Genomic DNA, 25,431 nt, shown 5'->3' on the forward strand with positions numbered 1-25,431 from the left:
CGTGGAAGACAATTTTTCCACAGACAGGAAAGGTGGGGTGGGAAGGGATGGTTCAGGTGATAATGCAAGTGATTGTTCAGGCAGTAATGTGAGTGATGGGGAGCGATGGGGAGCGGCAGATGAAGTTTCACTCTCTTGCCCACTGCTCACCTCCTGCTGTGCAGTCAGGTTCCAAACAGGCCATGCGGCCTGGGAGTTGGGGATCCCTGTTCTACACCACACAATACAAGAAGGATGTAGGTTATTTTATTCTTTTAATAAATTTATTTATTTTATGTATTTATTTTTGGCTGTGTTGGGTCTTTGTTGTTGCATGTGGGCTTTCTCTAGTTGCAATGAGTCATGGCTACTCTTCATCGTGGTGCACAGACTTCTCATTGTGGTGGTTTCTTTTGTTGCTGAGCACCGGCTCTAGGCGTGTGGACTTCAGTAGCTGTGGCACATGGGCTTAGTACTTGTGGCTCATGGGCTCTAGGGTGCAGGCTCAGTAGCTGTGGCGCACGGGCTTAGTTGCTGCACAGCATGTGGGATCTTCCTGGACCAGGGATCGAACCCGTGTGCCCTGCACTGACAGGCAGATTCTTAACCACTGTGTCACCAGGGAAGTTGGATGTAGCTTCTTTATACTGTCTTTTAGAATCACTTTGCTCTACTTTTAGCAGTATACCCTGCAAGAGCTACTAATCTGCTTCACATTCTAAATCTATTGTTCTTGTGAGTAATGGAAATTCCCTCCAGATTTCTGCAATAGGTTCATTGCCAGTCAGTTTGGTATTCTGTGCTTTTTACACATTTTTGGCTGTTTGTAAATTTTTGTGGGAGGTTGGGGGTAGTTGTACCAGGAAAGGAGGGTCAGATGGCATTTTATGATGGAATAGCAATTTCATTCCATATTTCTATTATGAAGTTGTTTGTGCCATAAGGTACTTTGGGTGAGTCCTACATCCTCAAATGCTCAGTAAACTTCCATGTGAAATCTACACTCTTATAAGAGTTTCATCATATCATTCAGATTGTTATCAAAGTGTGTTCTAGCTATCAAAACTCACCAATTCTTTGTTGATGTTCCTTTCAACCACTAATTCATGTGTGAGATAATAATTATCTAAATATTGTCTGGAAAATTGGCTTTATAAGAAATGTACATCATCTGCAAAAATAAGTTTTTTATATTTATTAGAATTGTATCAAATTGCAGCAAAATGCATAGTGACAGTGGCTTATATAAAGTAGTGTTTTTAATTTTTTCACCTAACAAAAATTTTGTAAGTAGGCAATCCAGGGCTGTTACGGCAGTTCCATTACGCCATTAGATAGCCACAACTGATTATTTTGCCTCCTATATTACTATTGGAATTTTAGGAAGAAAGAATGAGAAGGGCAAGAGGCTATTGCTAAGAGTCTGACTCAATGGTATGTTTATTAGCTACATTAAGCTACATTTGGAGTGAAGGTGGGATGGGGATGTCCCTGATTTGTAGCATTTGCTGATTTCATTGATATAAATACTGTTCTTGCAAGCCAGTGAAATATATGGTTTTACCATAGACTCTTGTCTCTGCCCTCTTTTAAAGCACTTTCTTGGGAGCCACACTAAGCAATTTCTATTTATATCTGATTACTCAGAATTGTATTCTGTAGCAACCCCTTGCTACAGAGAAAGCTAGAAAATAGTACTGCCCTAAAATTAGGGAAGGGGAGAATAGCTGTTAGGCCAAAAGTGTCTGTTATAGTTGTCCATGAAAAACAATAAAATAATATCAGAAATATTTCTGAGGAAGAGAATATTCAGAAAAAATAAATTAGTTTACTTCTATAAAGTAGCAGAAGCAGGCAAATTGAAAGATTACACACAGTAGATGCATAATTCAGTGCTGAAATATTTTATTAAAAAGTTATTAAATTTGAGTATGTAAATATGTAAAGGAATGAAAGTCAAACTGCTGAAAATATTCATATCTTTAAAATATTTGGATGATAGAAAAATATTCTATTGCATAAAATTTCATTATGGCTATATATATATATGTATATATATATATATATGCTTCAAAGGAAGCATATACAGAACATATTTAACATAAATTTATTAATGTCTAATAATGTATAAAATGTAAATTAGTGGCAATGCTAGCAAATGGATTTTATCACTTAAAATTGAATTAGAGTCCATTTGTTCTAAAAATAAATTAAGGAAGAAAATATGTATATTCCAAGTACAGAAATTTTTGCTTTCTCTATTCCATTCGAATTCCAAGCAATAACTATGAGAATAATTATTCCCTGACTCTAAGATGGAGTCAAGAAGATTCATGGATTCATTTTGTCTGGATCATTGTTTTAATTCTTTCTAAAATGTATTCTATTATTCATATTCTAATTAAAATCTACTGTGTGCTAGGCAATTGTTTCAAGATATCTTTTAGTCTATTGGGGAAGATAGTCAATAAGAATCATTTAAAATATGGAATTCTTACCAACTTCCACTGCAAGGATGAGCTGAAGAACCCTACTGCCCATAAACTAAACTAATTTGAGAATCATTGAAAGCTTAAAAATTAATTCTTCAGTTAATACAATTGTTAAAAATTGTTTTCCCTCAAGTGTAAAATAATAGAAGAAAATGAAGTACACATTTCTAACTGCATCATGCCTCTCATGATGACAGATCACCTTCTTTGTTTATCTATAGCCAGATATATCTATAATAGGTAATTCCACAGCAAAAATTGCAAATGATTATGCTTCTATGTTATTATCATATTCTCCTCAAGTTTCTTCTGACAATTTTGATTGATTCCAGTTTCTAAAAGTGAGATACTATGTCTTTTTAAAATTATAGTCCCAATATCTATAAAATTCCTGAAATTATAGTAAATGGTTGAAAATAAATGTTGAATGAATAAATGAAAGGCTGAGAGGATATCGGTGGTGTGCTGAAGTTCTGGATTGATAAAAGGCAAAGTGAGTTGGAAAGCAGCTGATAGCCCAAGAAAAAGCTTTTCAATAAATAGTAAAAGCAAGAGACATTGACTCTAGTATGATTTTGGACTCATGCCATACATATTTGCCATTATACACCTAGTGAAAACTAAATTATTTATGCTAATGGCTCTATGGATAATTTAAAATAGTTTCTTACTAAGGCAATGAAATACTTTTTTGTACTTACAAAAGAATGTGAAATAACCATATGTTAAGAATCTGCATTTCATCAAAATAATGAAATATGCCTTGACAATATTACTTAAGAGAAGCTAAAATGTATATCTATATATACAGCTCCTAGTGGATCTTCTGAACTTGCAATTCCTTCATTTGTTTGTAAAAGAGTCTTTTTTTATTAGACAATTTTATAGACTTTTTAATTAGATACTTTATATATATATACATGTGTGTACATATGTATATATCTATATCTATATATATTTTTTATTACCTGGCTATATTGGTCTTTTCTTTTTCTATCCCTTAATTTCAAAGGGATAGATATAGTTTCATTACTGAACAATAGATAGTGCTAAATTGAGTTGTCCTAAATATTTCATGATATTTTCTCCTTGAATGTTTTAAGGACAAGCTTATTATAGCTACTGGCCCTTTCCTGGTAACTAATACATATTTTAGTAAATTCTTTATTCAGTTAAGAATCATTTTTAATTATGTACTAAGAAATGTGCTAGGTATTAGACAATTTCTAGGGGGAAACATCCTTGATTTTAAGAAGCTAATGATGTTAATAAAAAAGACATTTTTACAAACAAATGAAGGAACTGCAAGTTCAGAAGAGCTACCAGGAGGCATGGAGGCAAGCATAAGAAGAGCACATTGATTTTAGAATGGGCACCTTCCCTTGATTTAGAATATTAAGGTGGGTGGAAAAAGTAGTGCTTTGTTGTTTTTTTTTTAAAGAATGACAGCAGGAAGATCAGCTATGAAAGAATTTTTCAAGCAGATTGTCTTAGGATGAATTCCCTAGAAATAGACTCGAAGGAGGTAGTTGCATGTGAGGAAGCAATGAAGTCAAGATTGGAAAGAGGGAAACTGACTCTCAATGTCATAGCAGCTGAAGTTTCAACCAATCTTATATGGAGCGCTGGAGCTTAGATGGTCCTATAGACTTGTCTCCAAATTGCATTTCTGCACCTGTCATTGCCCCAGGCCCTCCCTAACAGAGGGTATGATTTTTTGAAGCAGTTCCCTGTGCCTGGGGGGAATTCCTAGGGAGAGAAGTTTTTATAATATTCCCAGGGAATGGGGGATGGACATGCTGGCCATGAAGAGAGGATCTAAGCACAGTGCCTTAGTATATACCATCTTTTATACCACTAGATCCACTTACTTCTTGTAAGTTCTCAATTGGGCAGAGACATTCTTCCAGGATTCTAGATAGACTTTTACTCTGGGTAATTTTAAAAGAAGACAATAGGCAAAGTCATTCCTACTCTCTCCTTTTATTTCCCTAAGCCATGCATCATGTGTTCTAACTATTATCTATCTACCTATCTATCTATCTATCAATTTATCACCTATATTTCATCCAATTCTTACAAGGTATCTTTCTTTAGCTGATGCTTCAGCTCTGCCATCACAATTTTTTTCCATCACCTATTGGACTAGTAAATTTGTGGTGGTGCAGTATGTGATAGTAACTGTAGCTTCCATAGTCCTGGATCCACTGTCACACCTCTTTTTGTGTAATATAGTTTTCTTGGTCAGAGGAGTGATTACATAAATTCTCTATTGAGAGACCAAACACTGTAAGCACTAGGATAGTGGTGCTGGTTAAGGCACTGAAAGCAGAAAAGGCAATTCCATATTTGTAATATGTGTCAATTCTAGTCAAGATGAATTACTGTCTCTTTCAAGATAAAAGGTATCTATATTGATGGAGCATTGGTCTCTGTTGCTAGAAGGTTGCACATTCAGTAGCAGCAGTGGTTAGACCAGATTTGTTGAGTAAAGCCCATATTATTGGTCCTACATATAGTTTTTAAATTCCATTCAGCATTGCTACTCTATCCATGAACACTTTTGGCCATACTAAGGTTATTGATGACAGAGCCCAGCCGACATTACCTGATCAAGTTATTCTTCTACTGGATGTTTAGTGGCTCTCCTTTGGTGATTGACCTCCAAGCAGGATTAATACATAATCAAAATCTTCAGAATTTCTACTGACTCCTGTAGGTCAATCCACATTTCTCTACTCCAGACCTCTGTGTTCCTAATCTTGCAACACACTTCTTTATTCAAGACCCTAAATAGCCACAAGATCTGAGACAGGACTCAATTTACTACTTGACTCCCATCGCCCTAGTCAAACAGGGGGACCATAATTGTGCTTGGGTTATATGAGTAACAATGTTAATTCTATCCCTGAATTAAACAATTTAAAAAAGGTTCACCAATTCCTGATAATCTAAGCAAATATTCTTAAGTCTTTTGGGGAAAGGATTGCAGTGATTAATATTGAATGTACTTGCCATACTGGTTTTAGTGTCCCTCCACACAAGAATCTGTCCTCTTCTTTAGTCAGCATATTCTAAGCCTGAAAACAGGCTCAATTCCCAAAAAAAAAAAAAAAAAAAGGTGAAGATAACATCTCTATCTATCAATCTATCTCTCTATCTATCTACATATTTAGGTACAATGCCCTTAAGCCCTTGCTCATCCATCCTTGGGTTTTTTTGACTGTATAAATTAAGCAAGTCCATTGTTGACCACATATTTGCTTTCCTCTAGAAACAGCATGTTCTGTCAACCAGTTCATTATTTTGTGCAAACTGGATCCCTTCTGACAATCACTTTAATCTTACCACTCATTGCAGTAATTGTGCTCACCTTGCTCCTGCCATTTTAGCACCACTTAGCTCTGATTGAGATCTTATTATCATTGCTATCAAGTTCTTTATAGCTTTTTCTATTATAAATCCTAATCTAAAGAGGAAGGTTACCACTGAATTTCTTCATGTTTCTGGTGCCATTTATTTTTTGTTGCTGTTGTTTGTTTTGTTTTGTTTTTGTTTTTGTTTCCAGTGCATTCCTAATTACTTTAGTAATAGATAGTACTCAGAGTCCTCCTGTGGAACCCTGTGATGTTCTTATATTAAACAGTGTATCCTATTTCTCTCCCATGATCGTTCTGAAATTACTAATTCACTTAATGTGGGTCATTGCCTTTATTAATAACCATCTTAGAGGTATGTTAACACTGTCTCTCGAAGTCCTTTCTGGGCTGTTAAATTCTATAACATAAGAAAGTGTTCCTGGATCTATCAGCTGTCCCTTATCCAAATTTGTTTCTACCTCTTTTCCCCCTTCATATGCCATCTCTAGATTCTGTCTCATTTTTACTTTCCCATCTGCTAGTACCTTCTAACCAGATTCTGCTGTTTCTTTGGCATATAATCTCTCTTCTTCTTTAGTAGGTCTAGAACTTCCTCATTCTGGATGTTTTGGAATTTAACCTTTGTTGGCCAGATTTTATCTCTTCATAAGGGTGAATGTCTACATTTGCAGACCAAGGAGGTACAGAAGAACCTGGGAGTTCATGTTTCTTAACTGCATCTACTCAGATATTTTCTTACTAAGTCTTATGATCTGTCTTCTTCCCTATTGGTGCCCTTACCTTAGCATAGGAAAGCTACATGGCCTGAGATTTCAACCTTCTCTACTACTACTTTTTCTGTTACTTCCCAATCCTGATCTTTTCTTCTGCCTGCCCACTGGCTGCAGACAAAAGTTTACTAATAGTTACCAAGGAAGTCTTTTGGCTTTAACATTTTGCCTTGAATTTCTGATTAATTTTGCTCAGCATGTTATTATCTTTCATTAATGAATTGATGACACTGAAAATAATCGTCAAATTCTGTTGTCCTTAGAGTTACCAATTCCTGTATTTCCTAGGGGTCAAAAGTACTGCATCAGTCAGTGTTTTCACTTTCACTAATGAAAATTTTAACAGATGCTCTGTTACAGTTTTACAAGGATTATCAGTGGTCCACCTGTGACTGGTGATAAAACCCTCATTTTCAGCCATCAAGGGATCTCTCTGTAAAATCCCACTGTGTAGTCTGCTTCCCAGGATGACTTCTGGTAGTGACTGTCTAGTTAGGTTTCCTAGCAAAATACAGAGGGTTGCATGCAAAAGGTTTATTGGGAAGTGCTTTGAGGAGATATACCTATAAAAATGCAATGAAAGTAGAATTAGACAGAGAGGAATGTTGATTCACATTGTTGTTGCAGCTTAGAAATCAGCATTTCCTACTGAGAACTCTGAAGCTGTGGTGACCCTTCAAAATTTTCCACAATTGAAGCAAAGGCTGGGAATTTTAAATCTCTCATTAACCAGCCCTCAGCTGCAGGCCATCTCTTAGGATGAGTAGAAACCTTAGGTGAAGCAGTTCCCTGAATCCCAGAATAATGCCTAATGAGGAGCTCAGCCTTGACTAATCACCAATTGACATTCCCAACAGCTGGCAGATGAGTGTTTTGGCCCAAAATAGGGGATCTCAGTGGAGCATTATTTTACATAAAACACATAGAAAATTCAGTCCAGTTTGTATGGAGTCATAAGAATTGAATGAGCAAAAATAAGGAAAATGAATATAACATCAACAGAGATAAATTTAATAAAAACACACAGTTATAGGTTGCCACAGATGTTAATTACTATTAAATCATTGAATTAAGCAGCAGTTTGAACCAATGAAGTAAACTTGATGATGTATTTCCAGACTGTTATGAATATCTTTTTTATAGCTCTTAAAAATTGTAATACTTAATAGATGATAATCTTCCATTTGTCTCAGTAACAATTTACATTATTAATTTAAAATAAAGATTCAGTATTGGATGTAAAAATAATAGTCTTATTTTGCAACTCTTTGTAAAATTAACTTTGAATAAAAGTCAAAATAAGACAAATCTGTTATTTGCCTCTTTCATCAGAGATCTCACAGATCACTAAGGGGCTAACTAGATTAGGGCAACCTTCTGGAAAGAAGAAAATAAATTACAAACTAATTTACTCCTTCCTAAATGTTTATTTTGCTTTTGTAATAAGATTACTCTTACATAGATGGATGAGTTTGTAATTTCTAACACATAAATAAATTAGAATGGAAGAGATTTTATGTTTACAATCTTTCTCAAGTTGAGTACTTAAAACTTAAAGAGTATGAGATGAGTGAAAATATAATAGTAACACTCATACCTTTATTTCTAAAAGTTGACTGAAACTATGAAGATGAAAGAAAAATAAATGCTATAGGGCTTCCCTGGTGGCACAGTGGTTGAGAGTCTGCCTGTCAATGCAGGGGATGCGGGTTCGTGCCCCAGTCTGGGAAGATTCCGCATGCCACGGAGTGGCTGGGCCCGTGAGCCATGGCCGCTGAGCCTGCACATCCGGAGCCTGTGCTCTGCAACGGGAGAGGCCACAGCAGTGAGAGTCCCGTGTACTGCAAAAAAAAAATAATAATAATAAAATATAAAAATAAATAAGTGCTATAATCATTACTGAAGTACATTTGACTTTATGAGGAAATTTTATTAAATATGGTAAAGTGGATCCTCATTGAAGAATGTCAGTAATATGGGCCAATTTACAATTACTTTTCCTAAAGTGCAGGAAAGTTCAAAGCTAGGGGAAATGGTGGTCTATAGAAGAGATATGTGTATCTTTTTTGTAGCCTACAGTGTGTGTGTGTAATATGATACTTCATTGGCACGCAAATATAAACAATAAATGGGCAGTCCTCCATGTTAGTGCAACAAAGCTCCCAGGTCTGGTTGAGTACCTTGCATACCTGGAAGAGACACTATATAAAACATACACTAAATAAAACATACTACCAGTGAAACTGGCCATTTAGTCATAATTTCAATAAACATAGAAAAAGTAATGTAGGACATAGGACAAATATGTAATCACCAAAGAAAAGTACAAGTTTAAAAAAATAGAATAATAGCAAATTTTAAGTCTTGGTCGCTTAGATCTCTGGAAAATGGCACATGTATATAAGAGATAATTTTCTAAAATAAAAGAGAAAAATATTATAAAACTTAATGGTTACAAATGTTTTATTATCTTTAGACCTGTATCCGAATCCTAGAGTTTCAAATTTGGATTTATAATTGTGCAAATGTAATTCCTTTATGTTTATTACTTATTTTATTATCTTTCTGTATAGGTTGTAGTGAATATCATATAAGAAAAATGTTACTCAACTCTTTGGAAGTAATATTAGCTTTCCAATTGCGGACTGAAAATCATGCTTCTGTGTACTTCAAGATAAAAATGTTTACAAGTCCAGGTTCATACTGCTTGCCACAAGACAGAGACAAGTTGTTGGGGCAAGGAAGATGAACTTTATTGGAAAGCCAGCAGACAAAGAAGATGGTGGATTAGTGTCCTAAAGAAGCATCTTTCCTGAGTCAGAATCCAGGCTTCTTTTATATTGAAAAGTGAGGAGGTAAATTTCTGGTTCCAGCCAGACTCTAGAAAGGATGTGTTAATTTTTTCCTTCCTGAATCCATTCAGGGGTAGGCCTGATCAGGATGTTTCCTGTGAGCTAAACAAAAGTATTTTAGCTTAACGCTCATTACCTGGGAAGCAGGGTTCCCAGAGATGGGCCATTATGTATGATATAGGCAGCAAACCTTTAGTGATTAACTTGTAATAGAATGCAAATGTTCTTCCCTATTATGGAAAAGCTTTGGATTTTTTTTATTTTCTAAAGTATAATACTAAATAGAATTTTGGAAACAAAAAATAACACATTTCTCTCCTACAAGTTCCCCATTCTTAACCTCTAGACACCAAAATAATGATTCTAATATTTCCCCTTCTCTTCCCTTAACAAGCACAATTAGGCATGGGCAGCAAGGATGAATTTCGTGAATAGTAGCTATAGGCATTTATAGAAAATTTTACAGTAGTCTATAGAAATTTAGCCTGTCAGCAATGTAGATACCACTTTAATCAAATAAGGAATTTTGTTAGACTACAATTTACTATAGTCATAATGATGACAGTAGGTTTCTAATAAATTTAAATTATTTAAACTATTATTTAAATTATATGTCACATATTTTGAAAACTTTTAAGATAAGAAATAAAACATTTTCAGTTGTAAATGCCCTAATTTCCTCCTCAATTAAGGCATGGTATTATCCAATGGTGAAAAAATTTTAGATAGTTTTCTCTTTCTCCTGTCTATGGAAAAATGATTTTTTCATAATCAATGTAAAATGCATATATGAATATTTATTCAAGAATTAGATATTAATGAAATAACAGATAAATAATTTAAAGCGTAAAACATTTTAGTTCAGCAAAATACACAAATTTAGTACTGTACTAAATTAGATAAAAATGAATTTTTTACATATTAGCCATTGATATTTATTTATTAACAATGTGACAGTGATCAAATCAGATGGAAAAAAGTCCTAAGAAACTTCCTGCTTCCATGTCTTGTTAGAAGAAAGACATGGATGACATAGTTCAATAACTTTCACTATTATTCTAATATCTATCTTCAAAATCACAAGACTTCAATAATTGAAATAAGTCAATAGAAAATTACTGCAAAACGAAATGGAAATTTGGGACCCACTGAATGATTTACTTGAAAAGCTGTTTCAAATACCAAAGACTGTATTATTGTAATTGTTCCCCATTTGAAATCTATTTCTATCCTGTTACAGAAGAATGACAATAAGGCAACACTATATTGAAAGCACAGTTTGAACCAGTTTCTCCTCATTCATTAATGAGTCTTTTCTTCCTTATTCTTTCACTGTATAAATAATTATTCACAATATAATCTATTTAAGCAAGGTTTACATGAACATAATTTTAATGTGAAACTCTGTATTATTTATTGAAAATTTCCACTATGAAAAGTCCTTTTACCAAGGCTTGATTTGTGACCCAAGATATGATCTATCCTGGAGAATGTTCCATGAGCACTTGAGAAGAAATGTATTCTGTTGTTTTGGATGGAATGTCTTATAAATATCAATTAAGTCCATCTTGTTTCATGTGTCATTTAAAGTTTCTGTTTCCTTATTTATTTTCAGTTTGGATGATCTGCCCATTGGTGAAAGTAGGGTGTTGAAGTCCCCTACTATGATTGTGTTACTGTTGATTTCCCCTTTTATGGCTGTTAGCAGTTGCCTTATGTATTGAGATGCTCCTATGTTGGGTGCATATATATTTACAATTGTTATATCTTCTTTTTGGATTGATCCCTTGATCATTCTGTAGTGTCATTCTTTGTCTCTTGCAATAGTCTTTATTTTAAAGTTTGTTTTGTCTGATATGAGAATTGCTTTTCCAGCTTTCTTTTGATCTCCATTTGAAAGGAATATGTTTTTCCATCCCCTCACTTTCAGTCTGTATGTGTCCCTAGGTCTGAAGTGGGTCTCTTGCAGACAGCATATATACAGGTCTTGTTTTTCTATTCATTCAGTCAGTCTACGTCTTTTGGTTGGAGCATTTAATCCATTTATATTTAAGGTAATTATCAATATATATGTTTCTATTAACATTTTCTTAATTGTTTTGGAATTATTACTGTAGGTCTTTTCCTTCTCTTGCATTTCCTGACTAGAGAAGTTCTCTTAGTGTTTGTTGTAAAGCTGATTTTGTGGTGCTGAATTCTCTTAGCTTTTGCTTGTCTGTAAAGGTTTTAAGTTCTCCACTGAATCTGAATGAGATCCTTGCTCTTTAGAGTAATCTTGGTTGTAGGTTTTTCCCTTTCATCACTTTAAATATGTCCTGCCACTCCCTTCTGGCTTGCAGTTTCTGCTAAAAATCAGCTGTTAACCTTATGGGTATTCCCTTGTATGTTATTTGTTGCTTTTCACTTGCCACTTTTAATATTTTTTTCTTTGTATTTAATTATTGATAGTTTGATTAATATGTGTCTTGGCATATTTCTCCTTGGATTTATCCTGTATTGGACTCTCTGTGCTTCCTGGACTTCATTGACTATTTATTTTCCCGTATTAGGGAAGTTTTTGAATATAATCTCTTCAAATATTTTCTCAGACCCTTTATTTTTCTCTTCTTCTTCTGGGACCCCTATAAGTCGAATGTTGGTGTGTTTAATGTTTTTCCAGAGGTCTATGTGACTGTCCTCAATTCTTGTCATTTTTGTTTTCTTTATTCTGCTCTGAGGTAGTTATTTCCACTATTTTATCTTCCAGATCACTCATCCGTTCTTCTGCCTCAGTTATTCTGCTATTGATTCCTTCTAGAGAAGTTTCAATTTCATTTATTGTGTTGTTCATTGTTGTTTGTTTGCTCTTTTGTTCTTCTAGTTCCTTGTTAAACGCTTCTTGTATTTTCTCCATTCTATTTCCAAGATTTTGTATCACCTTTACTCTACTCTGAATTCCTTTTCAGGTAGACTTCCTACTTCTTCTTCATTTGTTTGGTCTGGTTTCTTTTTACCTTGCTCCTTCATCTGCTCTGCATTTCTCTGTCTTCTCATTTTGCTTAACTTACTGTGTTTTGGGGTCTCATTTTTGCAGGCTGCTGATTTGTAGTTCCCATTGTTTTCAGTATCTGCTCCCAGTGAGTAAGGTTGGTTCAGTGGGTGATGTAGGCTTCCTGGTGGAGGGGACTGGTGCCTGTGTTCTGGTGAATGAGGCTGGATCTTGTCTTTCTGATGGGCAGGACCATGTCCAGTGGTGTGTTTTGGGGTGTCTGTGAACTTACTATGATTTTTGGCAGCCTGTCTGCTAATGAGTGGGGTTGTGTTCCTGTCTTGCTAGATGTTTGTCATGGGATGTCCAGCACCAGAGCTTGCTGAGCTGGGTTCTAGCATTGAGATGGAGATCCCTGGGAGAGCTTTTGCCGATTGATATTACATAGAGGGAGGTCTCTGGGTGTCCAACGTCTTGAACTCAGTTCTCCCACCTCAGAGACTCAGGCCTGACACCCGGACAGAACACTGAGACCCCATCAGCCACATGGCTGGAGGATGGGAAAAATCAAAGGATTTAGGTTTCTGGCCCTTGGATGGTGGCCCACTTGGTATTGGGGTTCCACAGCTCTGACTCAGTGGTTGGCATAGCTGCCCTGGGATCTTTGGGGTGTTGGTTCTTGGCACCTGTGTGGAGAAGCGCTATGCACACCTCCACCTTCCCCTCTTCTCTTGATTTTGTTCTTTATTTTTTCTATTAAAAAAAAACTTCTTTGTTTCTCTTTAGTTTTTATTTAAAGGTTTAGTTTTATTTATCACTTATATATCATCATTATGATATATAAGTGATAATAAACAAAAGGTGAAACCAACAAAAAAGAAAGGAAAGTGATATTAATACTCATTTGGTATATAAGATATATAAAAGAGTATAAGGAAGAGAAGAATTTTGGCAATATTCATTTGGAAAAAGAGTTAAATTAACACAATTAAATTATTACAAAAGTACTGAGTCTAGTGTTTTATTTAACATATTTAATTAAGTGCCTATTACATGCTTGTCATTTGACTATAACCTGGGCAAACAAATATGAACAGACAACTCCAAGCTAGCAGCTTACTATCTAGTAGAAGATGTGACATTTGAAACAAAAGCAAATTCTTTTACAGGGATGGTTAAGTATGGTATACAATTATATAAGTATGTATGACTATCAAAAACTTGCAGTAAATGTTCAGTAGAATATTGAATCTAGGGAATTGATTTGAGAAAATAACTGATTTTTGAAAAGAATTAAAACCACTTAGAAAATTTTCAAAATAGCTTGTTTCATTTTAAAATAGTAAAATTAGATTATTAAAATATTAATTTAAATTAGAGAAAGTATTTCAAATGTTACATATTAATATCCAATTAATGTTTTATTATTTTATTTCTATATTGTTATGAATTCATAATATTAATAAGATTGGGAATAAGATGTGGTTTAGAGTGGGACAGGGTATTTCTGAATTATCTCTAGTGGAGAACTGATATAAGAATAAAATGACGTGGGTGCAGAGAAAGACAGCCGAGGATTATTCAAAGCAAAGTATTGTTTTCAATAAATTATAAGTTGAATACAAATAATGAAGCTTTGATCTTTTTGAGGATATTTAAATACTACCCTGACTATGAAGATATATGAGAATTCTTATGTCTGAGGAAGGTAGAAAGTGGAGAGGAAGAGCCAGCAGACCATTGAAACAGGAGAGGGTTGGACACATTATTAGTTTACCCAAAAGACCCAGAAATATCACCATCACATTATATTTCTCTAGAAATAGATCATGATAAGAGTCATGTGCTTAATTGCTCCTATGTGCCAGCATTATTCTTACAAAGGAAAAGTACTTTTAATGTTCATAACAACTTTACACACTACATATTTTATCTGAGTGGTACAAACACACATGCTTTTAGAGCCATTATTCAAAGGTCTATAGCTTCACTATTTAGCTTTTAAATGTGTTTACTACACCAAATGGGAAAAAATTTAAATATATTTTTGGAAGATTTTACTCCACTGAGCTGTGTCTATGACAACTATACATTTTGAGCAAAACATTGAGGCATAAGATCAGACCAGATTTGAAAGTCTTTGGAAATTCCTTCCCATATCTGTTTTATAGTAGTCTTGCATTTTTAGAGAAATAAATATCACTGCTCTTTGGGTAGAAGAATAGATTCTTATATAAGTGCTGACCTTATCACCTTTATCTACCACAGAGCCTTCTCTGTTGATTAACTTTTCAGGTTTATATATTTAACCACAGAAAACCTTATTTCTACATATTTTTTCAATCTATAAACATGCTTAAGTCTTTGTCCTGCTGAGAGCAAACAAACAAAAATAGAATAATAATATCCTTTAACCTGCTCCCACACCTACTTGTGGCTTTAGTTGTATCTTTCCAATCACAGCTAACTTTGATATGATAGCAGTCTACCTTTCTTTTCTGACTCATCCACCAAAAAATGGCTTTTAGATATGACTTTCTGTCAATGATGATCTGTGTTTCAGTATAACTCTGACATAACCTTTATGTGTCTTTCTACAGTATAACCCTCCATTCTCTCTGAAAGAAACCTCTTGGTATACATAACATCACTTCTTCCTAATTTTCTGAACATTTTCCCAATTCATTTCACAAACCATTTCACTTCTTTTGAATTTGGTCACCTTCCTTTCTCAGATGCTAAACACTCGTCCCTTGAAAGTGACAAACTTTCCAGGGCTTTTACCTGAGCTACAAATGATCATACTAACATAAACTGTCAAAACTAAACTGAAGTGTCTACCTTCCCCCCTTCTTTTCTGTCAAGGAGATCATGCAATGTAACAGAGAAGAGATCAAACTAAATTCAAAACCAATGAATAGAGAAAGTTTTGGGGTTTTTTTTTTTTGTTTGTTTGTTTATTGCATTACATGGGCCTCTCACTGTTGTGGCCTCTCCCATTGCAGAGCACAGGCTCTGGATACGCAGGCTCGGCAGCCATGGCTCACGGGCCCAGCCACTCCGTGACATGTGGGATCTTCCCGGACCAAGGCACGAAGCTGTGTTCCCTGCATCAGCAGGTGGACTCTCAACAACTGCACCACCAGGGAAGCCCAATAAAGAAAGTTTTGAGGTAGAATTTCACAAGTATTTTAGCTGTAATTATTCCATAATAATCTCTATTCTAACTTGAACTTCAAACATAAAAAGTAAAAACAGAAGTTCCATTTTTATCTTTATACCAGATAAATTTCTTCAACTATGTAATGTCACTGCTCACTGCAAAGTAGGTGATAACCAAACCAGAAACAAACAAACAAAAAAACAAAAAAGCAAAAACATAATTCAGTATTTATATAGTGATACAGACTTAGTTTTTCAAATTTTACCACACTGACAAAGCCAAATGGTACTGACAGTAAAATGTTTGGGAAAGAATTAACCTGTAAGAAAAAACATCAGGGAAGGGTTTACTTTAGGCTTTTCATAAAATTACAGGCCAGCTTGTAAGAGAGCTTTTATATTAAACTATTCAATGCTTCCTCTTTTCCTCCCAATTAGTGTATGTTATTATAAAATAATTAATTTGAGAGTATCTTACCTCATATTGACCAGTTCATCTAATCACAACACTCTTTTCACTAATGTATTTTTGACTGTTACTCAAATAAGGAAATTTCTTCTTCCTCAAATATGCCGTTTATTACTTTATTTGTCAAAATATTCTCTTTTCTTTACCCGTTTCTTTACTTACTATTATCCTTATATCTATACTTAGAATAACCATGGTGGAGCTAATCAAGATGAAATGGTGATGTGTGTCTTTGGAAATATTGCTTAAAAATAATGTATTGTTTGTCTATTTGTTAATTCTTAATTGTTCGTTAATTTTATATAATTTTATTAATAATTTTGGAAAATGTAACACAAAACAAAACAGACAAACAGAAACAACAACCAAAAAAAAAAAAAAAAAAAAACAAAAAAAAAAACCAAAAAAAAAAAAAAAAAACACAAAAAAACACTCAAGTCATAGAAGAACCTAGAACTACAAAGAGAGCTTTAATTAAAAAAAATTTTTTTAAATGAAAATATTAACATTTATAAAATGAAAATAAATTATCACAAGGAATTAAATGGGTTTTGGTTGATATTATTTTTGTCTTTTTAATTACAAATTAACAGAGTGCAGAAAACATTATGCTGTCAAGCCAACAGAAAGATGCTAACTTAAGTCTTAAATATAATGAAAAAACAAACAGAAAAAAAATTTTCCCAAGTTACACAGTAGATAGTCTACCAGGCCAACTCAAGTTCAGTACAACATGGAGTATATTTCTTGTGGCAATATACCCAAGAATGGGGTTGAGATAGGAGAGGAGAAGGGACCAAAAGAACTGACAAAATTTTAACTACAGCAAATAACAAGGAGATTTATATACCATGAAAGCATTCAAGATTGCTGAAGCATGAATGGCATCATATATAAAATTGAGGGTCAGGAAATGAATGGATCATGGGTGACTTTGTAATCTAATAAGATCTCAATGCACTAGTTTTCAACTGTCTTTTACTTGTGGGAATTTAAAAGAAATGTATTTTTACATTAGTTTTAATATGATTATCCTTTGAAAGCAATTTTATTCTCCACAAATACAACTTATGCTAATTTTTGCTGTTACTGGATAGTTATATATTAAAGGACTTTTTAAATATTCTTATTAGGATTCAAATATTAAAAGTCATATATCCCTTAATTAAGCATTATTCAGATTATATTAAAATTAGAAAATAAATAAACTGAACAGACAACTAAAAGACATATAATAGAATTTAACCGAAAGCAACTTGTAGTTTTAACAAAACTCTAAATACTCATTTAAACTTACAGCCACATAACTATATTTTGGGTTATATGTGATAGACAATTAAGTGAGTGCTTATTGAGATAAAATAGAAGAGTGTGTTTTAAATTTTTTTCATGTCTCATGGTGTCTAGTGTTCCCTCAAGAATCCCTATGTTCAGAGATTTGCTAGAATAATTCAAGGGATTCAGAATATAGCTATATGTGTGGCTAAGATTTACTATAGGGATAGTTTAAGGACACACATCCAGATCATAAGAGAAAAAGACAAAGGTGAAGTCTGGAGAAATTTATTTGAAGGCTTCCTTATGCTTCATCTCTCCCTCCCATGAGGAGTCACATAGAGTACATTTTTCTTCCAACAACAAAAATGCAGCAACATATGTACAATAGCTATACTCATGGAAGACCTTTAGAGATTCAGCTGTCAAGGTTTTGACTGAGGTCTGGTCACATCGGCACCCGCTGTCTAGCAGGTACCAAAATTCCAGATTTCCAGAATAAAGCAGGCATTTGGAATAAGCCATATGTTCACCATTAACCATATTGTTTACACAAACAGAATCGGCAGAGTGAGCCACGTTCATCAACATTTTCTAGTTAAATGTTGCCTGGGAACACTCCAAGAGCCAAGTTTCCAAATGCCAGATATAGACCAACTTTGCAAGTAGGCCTTTATAAGGATAACAGTCTCAAGTTTTCTAAATCTTTTTTTCAAACCCACAAATTTTAGATTAAATATATGAGCAGGGGCTTCCCTTGCAGGGGACATGGATTTGTGCCCGGGTCCGGGAAGATCCCACATGCCGCAGAGCATCTGGGCCTGTGAGCCATGGCCGCTGATCCTGAACGTCAAGAGCCTATGCTCCACAACGGGAGAGGTCACAACAGTGAAAGGTCCACGTACCGCAAAAGAAAAAAAAAATTATATATATATGTAGAGGGACATCTTGATTTTCCAATTCAGATGTTTTCACTCCATTTTAGTTAACTGAGCTACCAGAGGCCAGCTGTATTAATTTTATAGGGCTACTGTAAAAATATACCACAAGCTAGGTGGCCTAAAACAACAGAAATTCATTCTTTCACAGTCCTGGAGGGTATAAGTCTAAAACTAGGGCCATGATCTCTCTCAAGGCTCTAAGAAAAAAACTCGCCTAGACCTTTCTCTTAGCTTCTGGTGCTGTAGGCAGAAGACAAGGCATTGACCATCCTTGTCTTGTTGACATATTGCTCCAATCTCTGCCTTTGTCTTCATAGGGTATCCTGCATGTGAGACTGCATCTCAGTGCCTCTTCTCCCCTTACCCGGCATCAGCCATATTGGATGAGGGTCCACCCTATTTTCAAATAAGGTCACATGCGCAGGGACTGAGGGGTTAGAATGTCAACTTATCTTTTTGGCAAACTAAATATTCCAAATATTCTGAAAGGCTGTTTCTCTATAAAACTACTAGGTCTATTTAAAACATACTGTGTAATACATTACTAACCACTGAATAAAGGAAACCAAGAAAAACAAAACAAAATCACACAAAACAGATAAAGAATGAGAGCAAGATAGAGAAAGAGATCACTGAAATCCAAAAAATATACTGAAATAAATGTGAAGAGATTCCCCTGAGGACAGTTGGTGCTATAATTTCATGAGTTTCTTTGAGGAGGTAGCAAGGTGAAGGAAATTATATCACAAAGCCAGAGATCCCTAAAGGAAGACACACACACACACATATACACACACATGATTTGTTCTTATATTTCTTTATACTTGAAATACTTTTCTGTCTAAATCCAGAGATTAGTTCCCTTCACATTATATTATTACTACCTGATAGGTACATAACTCAGAAAGTTGTTAAAATTATTACTAATTATTTTGGTTCCTATGTATCAATAATCAGCATCTGGCTCTCTGTAACATCTTAAAGGTTTTTATAATTACATCAGAAAAAAATAAAAAAGTAGTCCCTAATTTAATTGAGCTTTATCCTAATGGAAAATTTGAACAGGAGGAAAAGGAAGAGGAGGAAGAAAAGGAGGAGACAGGAAGAAAAATGGGAGGAGAAGGAGGTCCTGCAACAGGACAAGGAGGAAGAGAGAGATAGGATGAGGTGGAGGAGTGGGAGGAGAAAATAAATATGTTTCTTTGATAGAGACTACGTTGAGATGGGGAAGGGCTGGTGCACTCTTGATAGCTGTTGCTGTGTAATTGCCCAATTTTCAAGCTAGAGTGAAAGTCTCCCTCTAGCAAAAAATATACCAACAAAGCCTATCACTGTGCCTGGTATGGAATAGGCACTCCATAAATACGTGGATGGAAAATAATGGACTGTAAACATAGATAATTGCCTTAAAAACTCATGAGGGAAAAGTGGATAATATTTATTAAAATGCTTTTTAAAAGTTTAAATTTGAAACAATGGAACACTTTATTATCAAATGTTGCAAATTAGGAATATATAGCAATGTTTATTTGTTTTTTAGTATAAACTAATCACATTATGAAGAAATTTAAAGTATAGGAAAATCTATTTTAAACAAACAATTATTCGAAAAGTTGAGAAGAATTTACAAATGAAAGTTATAAATGGACCAGATTCCATGTGACCCATGAAAAATTAGGCTATTAAAAATTATATTGTATTTTTTACTTTGTTTGGCTCAAAGGTATTTCTGTGGCTTCAGAATCTGAAAAAATGATTTTCCTTTAGTTACCAAATATCTTTTAGTATCTCTTCTACCAAATTCCATTTTATCTCTCCTTTCTTTACTCTTTATCACAATAGTATCATTTCTCAGTCATGGCTAGGTATATTTTTCAAACTCACTGGTGACTGAGCCACTGTTCTCCCTTTCCACCTACATGTCAACAGTTGAAGAATGGCAGTAGGTTTCCTCCTTAATTTTCCAGTGCTTCTTTCCATACTGTCAAATCATATTATAAGGGAGCAGCAGACAGGATTCAGGCTGCACTGAGGAGGTAAATTATTAGCTGAAATCCCTTTCTCTACTACAGAAGTCTCCAGCAGCATTATAAGAAATAGTTATTTGTTTCTCTTGCTTAGTAGTTTACAGTGATCCTTTTGTGTATTTGGAAGAAAATTTGTGATTATATAAAAATATAAACTTTGGCAGCATTTTAAATATTTCAAATTATTTCACTAAAGGAGTTGGGTCTTTAAGTGATATTCCAAAATCTTAGTTATTCAATTTCTCAGTCTAGAACTTCAAAATCACCAGGTTGTTTTAAAAATGCATGCTTGGAGCAACAAGGAAATCTGAGTAAGTATGTAAGATGTGTATTCATTTGTATATTTTTTTATTCTATATTCCTGGAAGTGTAATTCTTCAGATTTATCTTGAATTTAATGTGATTCAAAATTATACAAAGAGGCATCTACTCAAAATGTACAATATTGCTTTTTGGAAAAAAAAAATAACCTTATAATATGACATATTTTACTGTCATAATTTTTAAAAAATATAGATGGTTTTACTTTTTAAATAATACCTATATATATTTAATTTTATTCACTGAAGAAAATATAAACTATGAGAAGTTATAGCTTTTATAGAGTATGTAATTATTAAAAGCATATTTTCAGTTTTTTTTTGTAATATAAATATAGCTTGTCAGAGTATACTGTAAAATCTCAAATATACTAATTAGAACTTCATTCACAACTTAGCTTTAAAGTGAGAGGAGGATCCAAGGAAATGAAAGCTACAATATCTTGCATAACAAGTTATTTATATAAATTAAAGGACATGTAAAAGAAGAGTAAAAATGAAACTGGCAAAGTGCTAATATTTTCTTCCCATAGTAGGAGGAAGTTTTGATTATAGCACCATCAAATTTTTTTATTTTAATAACAATTTATATTGTCCATCTCAGTTTTTTCACAGATAATTCTTGGCAACGGTCATGCAGCTTGGTGGAAAGCTTTATTTCTGGCTTGAAGTGTTTTATTTTTTTCCCACAGTCTCTTGAAGAAGAGTTTAAAATCTGAAGGCTTTCCCCAATTTTAAACTCATTGTTTTCTTCCAAAGGAAAAACTTTCTATCTCCCATCTCCAGATGTATATTTATTACCATGGACTGAAGGTAGTAAATTTAAACATTTGGATATCTACAATTTTGTTAAAGAAAAAAATTATAATAAATTAGAAATTACATTAGAACAAATATTTTATGTCAATATAGGCTTCACTTTGACTTAAATCCATATATCAGAATTTTCTCCCTTCTGTAATTCATGTACAGAAAAGCTGTATTAAAAATTGAGCCAAATTTTTCATACTAAAGAACTGTTATTATTATATTTACTTCTTCCTCCTGCTCTTTTGATTAAAATTTGTCCATGTTTTTGTTTTCAATTTTCTTTCTTGTACATGCATGTAGTAATGAAAGTAAATATCGGAAAACATTGGTAGTTAAGTTTTTTAAAAAACAGAAAAAATCTTAGCAAGAATCCTATTACAGTGGCAAGTATTTGATTTAAAAACAAACAGCTATCCTTTTATTAATAAAAATATTTTGATAAAGCACTTGCTTGGTGCTAGAGAAAATGTAGGGTCAATAACTGAAATATATTTAAGAAAAAAATAAGGTGGGGAATTGAAGTGGACAGTTTGATAGAAAAATAATAAAACTGTTATTGTGGGGAATAAAATTTTCCACAGAAATCATTTTTAATGTATTAATTACAATGCTCCATCTGTGCTTGACATGAGCCTAAGTTCATAACCACTGAGTTCCTCGTTAACATGCATGACAAAACTTCCCTAGCTAGAAAAGAAGTAAGAACACTTGAATTTTACACTCAGAAATTCTGCAAGAGCATTTACTTCTGTAGGATACAACTTCGGTTGTGGGTAGGCTTATCACGTCAGCATTTCATTTATAACAATATACTTTCCATATTAATAAATTACAATAACAGCATCATTTCTTACATAAATTATTAGAAATTCCTGGTATTTTGTCAAAGTGGTCTTGATTTGAGTTCCCCTAAAAGCAAAGCCTGAGGCAAGTTCCAGGTGTTGGTAATTTATCAGGGAGCAAATCCCAGGAGTCACAAGTGTGGAAGTAGAGAAGAAGAGACAAGGCAGGGAGAAAGACCAACAAAGGGCACATTGATGAGTGGGTTGTCACTGTGGAAAACTGAGGTTCAACCCTAAGGGGGATCTGAGGTAGAATGTGTATCTTCATATTATGGACTCAGAAAATGGTTTATTTTTTCTCTAGTTCTGGAGCCTGGTGGTTCCTAACCTTAGGCTGAGCAAGTTTCTATGGTAATAGAGAAATGTTATGTTGAATTATATTTTGGATAAGCTTCTACTATTAAAAGTGATTATGTTTGTGTATATATATATATATATGTTTTAATTTTATACATATTCACAATACAGATGTGAGTTTTTCAGCCAAAATACCTAATTTAATAATTGACAAATTATAAAAATATGATGACAAAACTTCTTAAAACTAGAGAATGTCCCCTGTGTTCTATTTTGAAAAATCTATAACTAAAAGTTGTACTAGGGACACCCACATACCCTGTACCTTGATTCACCAATGGTTAACCGTCTGTCTCATTTGTTTTATCTCTTATCATAATATCATTATTGCAATGCAGAGATTTAACAATAATAGGACAATACAATGTATTTTAAAATCCATAATTTTAATTTACACATATATTCCAAAAGGTGTTCTTAGGCATATTTTTAACTTAAAACTTAATCAAATATGAGCAGTGACATTTGGTTGCCATGTATCTTTAATCTCCTTTAGTGTGGAAGAATCCCCAAGTTTTTACTTATTTTATTTTTTTATTTTTTTTTCAGTACGCGGGCCTCTCACTGTTGTGGCCTCTCCCGTTGTGGAGCACAGGCTCTGGACGCGCAGGCTCAGCGGCCATGGCTCACGGGCCCAGCCACTCCGCGGCATGTGGAATCTTCCCGGACCGGGGCACAAACCCGTGTCCCCTGCATCGGCAGGGGGGCGCCCAACCCCCCCACCACCCCCAGGAATCTTCCCGGACCGGGGCACAAACCCGTGTCCCCTGCATCGGCAGGCGGACTCTCAACCACTGCACCACCAGGGAAGCCCCCAAGTTTTTTTTTTTTTTTTTTTTTATATCATATCAATATTTTTGAAAGGCCCAAATCAGTTCTCTTGTAGAATGTGTCAAATCTGTATCCCCTGATTGTTATCTTACAATATGATTCAGGGTAGAAATTTTGGGAAATAATATAACCGGAGAGATTTGTGTACTCTCTATTGCATCTCATCAGAGGGTTCATAATGGTAGTTTGTTCCATTATTAGTGATCCTAAGTTTGGATAAGGGTGCATCTGTAACACCTCTCCACTAGAAATATATCTTTTATCCTTTTGTAATTAAGAGATGAGAAATCTTGTGATTTTTCTTTGTGTTTATGAGCATGTGAATATCCTTTTCCCTAATAAACTTTCATTCAATGATTTTATCATCCATTAGTTTTCCTTGCTGGAAACTGTTACCACTTTTGGGTTGCAAAATTGTGACTTTCTAGTTTTGTCATTGCTTTTAGATTTATTATGCAAACTTTATTTATTTTTTTAAGTTAAATCATTTTATTAGGCTTCTAATACACAGCAATTTTCTTGCTTTAGCCCTCCTCATACCCAGTTTCTTGCTCCCAAGGCAATCCAACTCTTTTGGTCCTGATGCTTTCCTAGTTACTTTTTTTATAGCTTCTTCTTTTTTTTTCTATGTATTTCTTTTTCTTTTTTTTTTTTTTTTGACATCTTTATTGGAGTATAATTGCTTTACAATGGTGTGTTAGTGTCTGCTTTATAACAAAGTGAATCAGCTATACATATACATATATCCCCATATCTCTTCCCTCTTGCATATCCTTCCCTCCCACCCTCCCTATCCCACCCCTCTAGGTGATCACAAAGCACTGAGCTGATCTCCCTGTACTATGCGGCTGCTTCCCACTAGCTACCTATTTTACATTTTATAGTGTATATATGTCCATGCCACTCTCTCACTTTGTCCCAGCTTACCCTTCCCCCTCCCCATATCCTCAAGTCCATTCTCTAGTAGGTCTTATTATGCAAAGTTTCTTAAGTAAAGAAGTGCCTCTCCCCTACTTTTTGAGTATCATTGAGAATTCATGAGTTCTTTTGAATCCTGCTAAAAACTCTGTAAGATCCACAATTTCATAAATATTGGCAAAAATCAGGAAAATCCTAGTTCAAAGACAAAAAAACATAGCACATTTGATAGCACGAGCCTCACAGCTGAGGAATCTTAAGCTTAGAAAACCTCAAACCTTATAAGGGGGCTGCTGGCAAATCTGTATAAGTTTCTCCTAGAGTGAGATTATATCTTTTTATTTTGGTCAGGAAAAAAATGTTTCTTCTGCCTCAGAGGGAAGAAGTGTCTTTATTGTCCAAAGCAGTTTGCTATACAAATATTCTTAAAAAGATAGTCCTGAACAAAAGCTGTCATTGCCTTTATTCAAAGGTCTGCAAAAATGTAAGTAACTCATGGAAAATTCTCTTGCAACAATACAGTGTTGTATAATCCATTCCTAATATTCATTGTGGTACTTTATTTTTCCAAAATTGTTCACTGGGAATATATTCAAGTTGGTGCTTTATCTTTCAAAATCTCCCTCCCTCTCTCCCTCCCTCCCTCCATTCCTTCCTCCCTCCCTTTTTTACTTTCTTCTTTTCTTCAATTCCACCCCCTCCCCACTTCTCTTTCTGTCTTTGTCTCCATCTGTCTCTGTCTCTCTCTTTCTATCTTTCTCTCCAACACTTTCTTGTTTTCTGGCACATTAAGGTATTATACTTTATGCTTTCTCTTCTCCAGACCTAGAGTTGGTTATTTCTCTAAAAACGACTTGATTCCTTTTAGTAGAAATGGTATTCCAAACCAAAACTTGCAAATATTTTATAAACACTGTTGGGCATCCAAACATAATTCAAATCAATTAAAATATTGCCTGGGAAAGATTGTCACTAAGGAATAACTAAGAATGTTAATCACTTTTTTTGTGGATGTTTGAATTTAGCATACAGTAGTTT

This window comes from Neophocaena asiaeorientalis, unplaced genomic scaffold (genome assembly GCF_003031525.2).
Source record: "Neophocaena asiaeorientalis asiaeorientalis breed wild unplaced genomic scaffold, Neophocaena_asiaeorientalis_V1.1 scaffold371, whole genome shotgun sequence".
Lineage (NCBI taxonomy): Eukaryota > Metazoa > Chordata > Mammalia > Artiodactyla > Phocoenidae > Neophocaena > Neophocaena asiaeorientalis.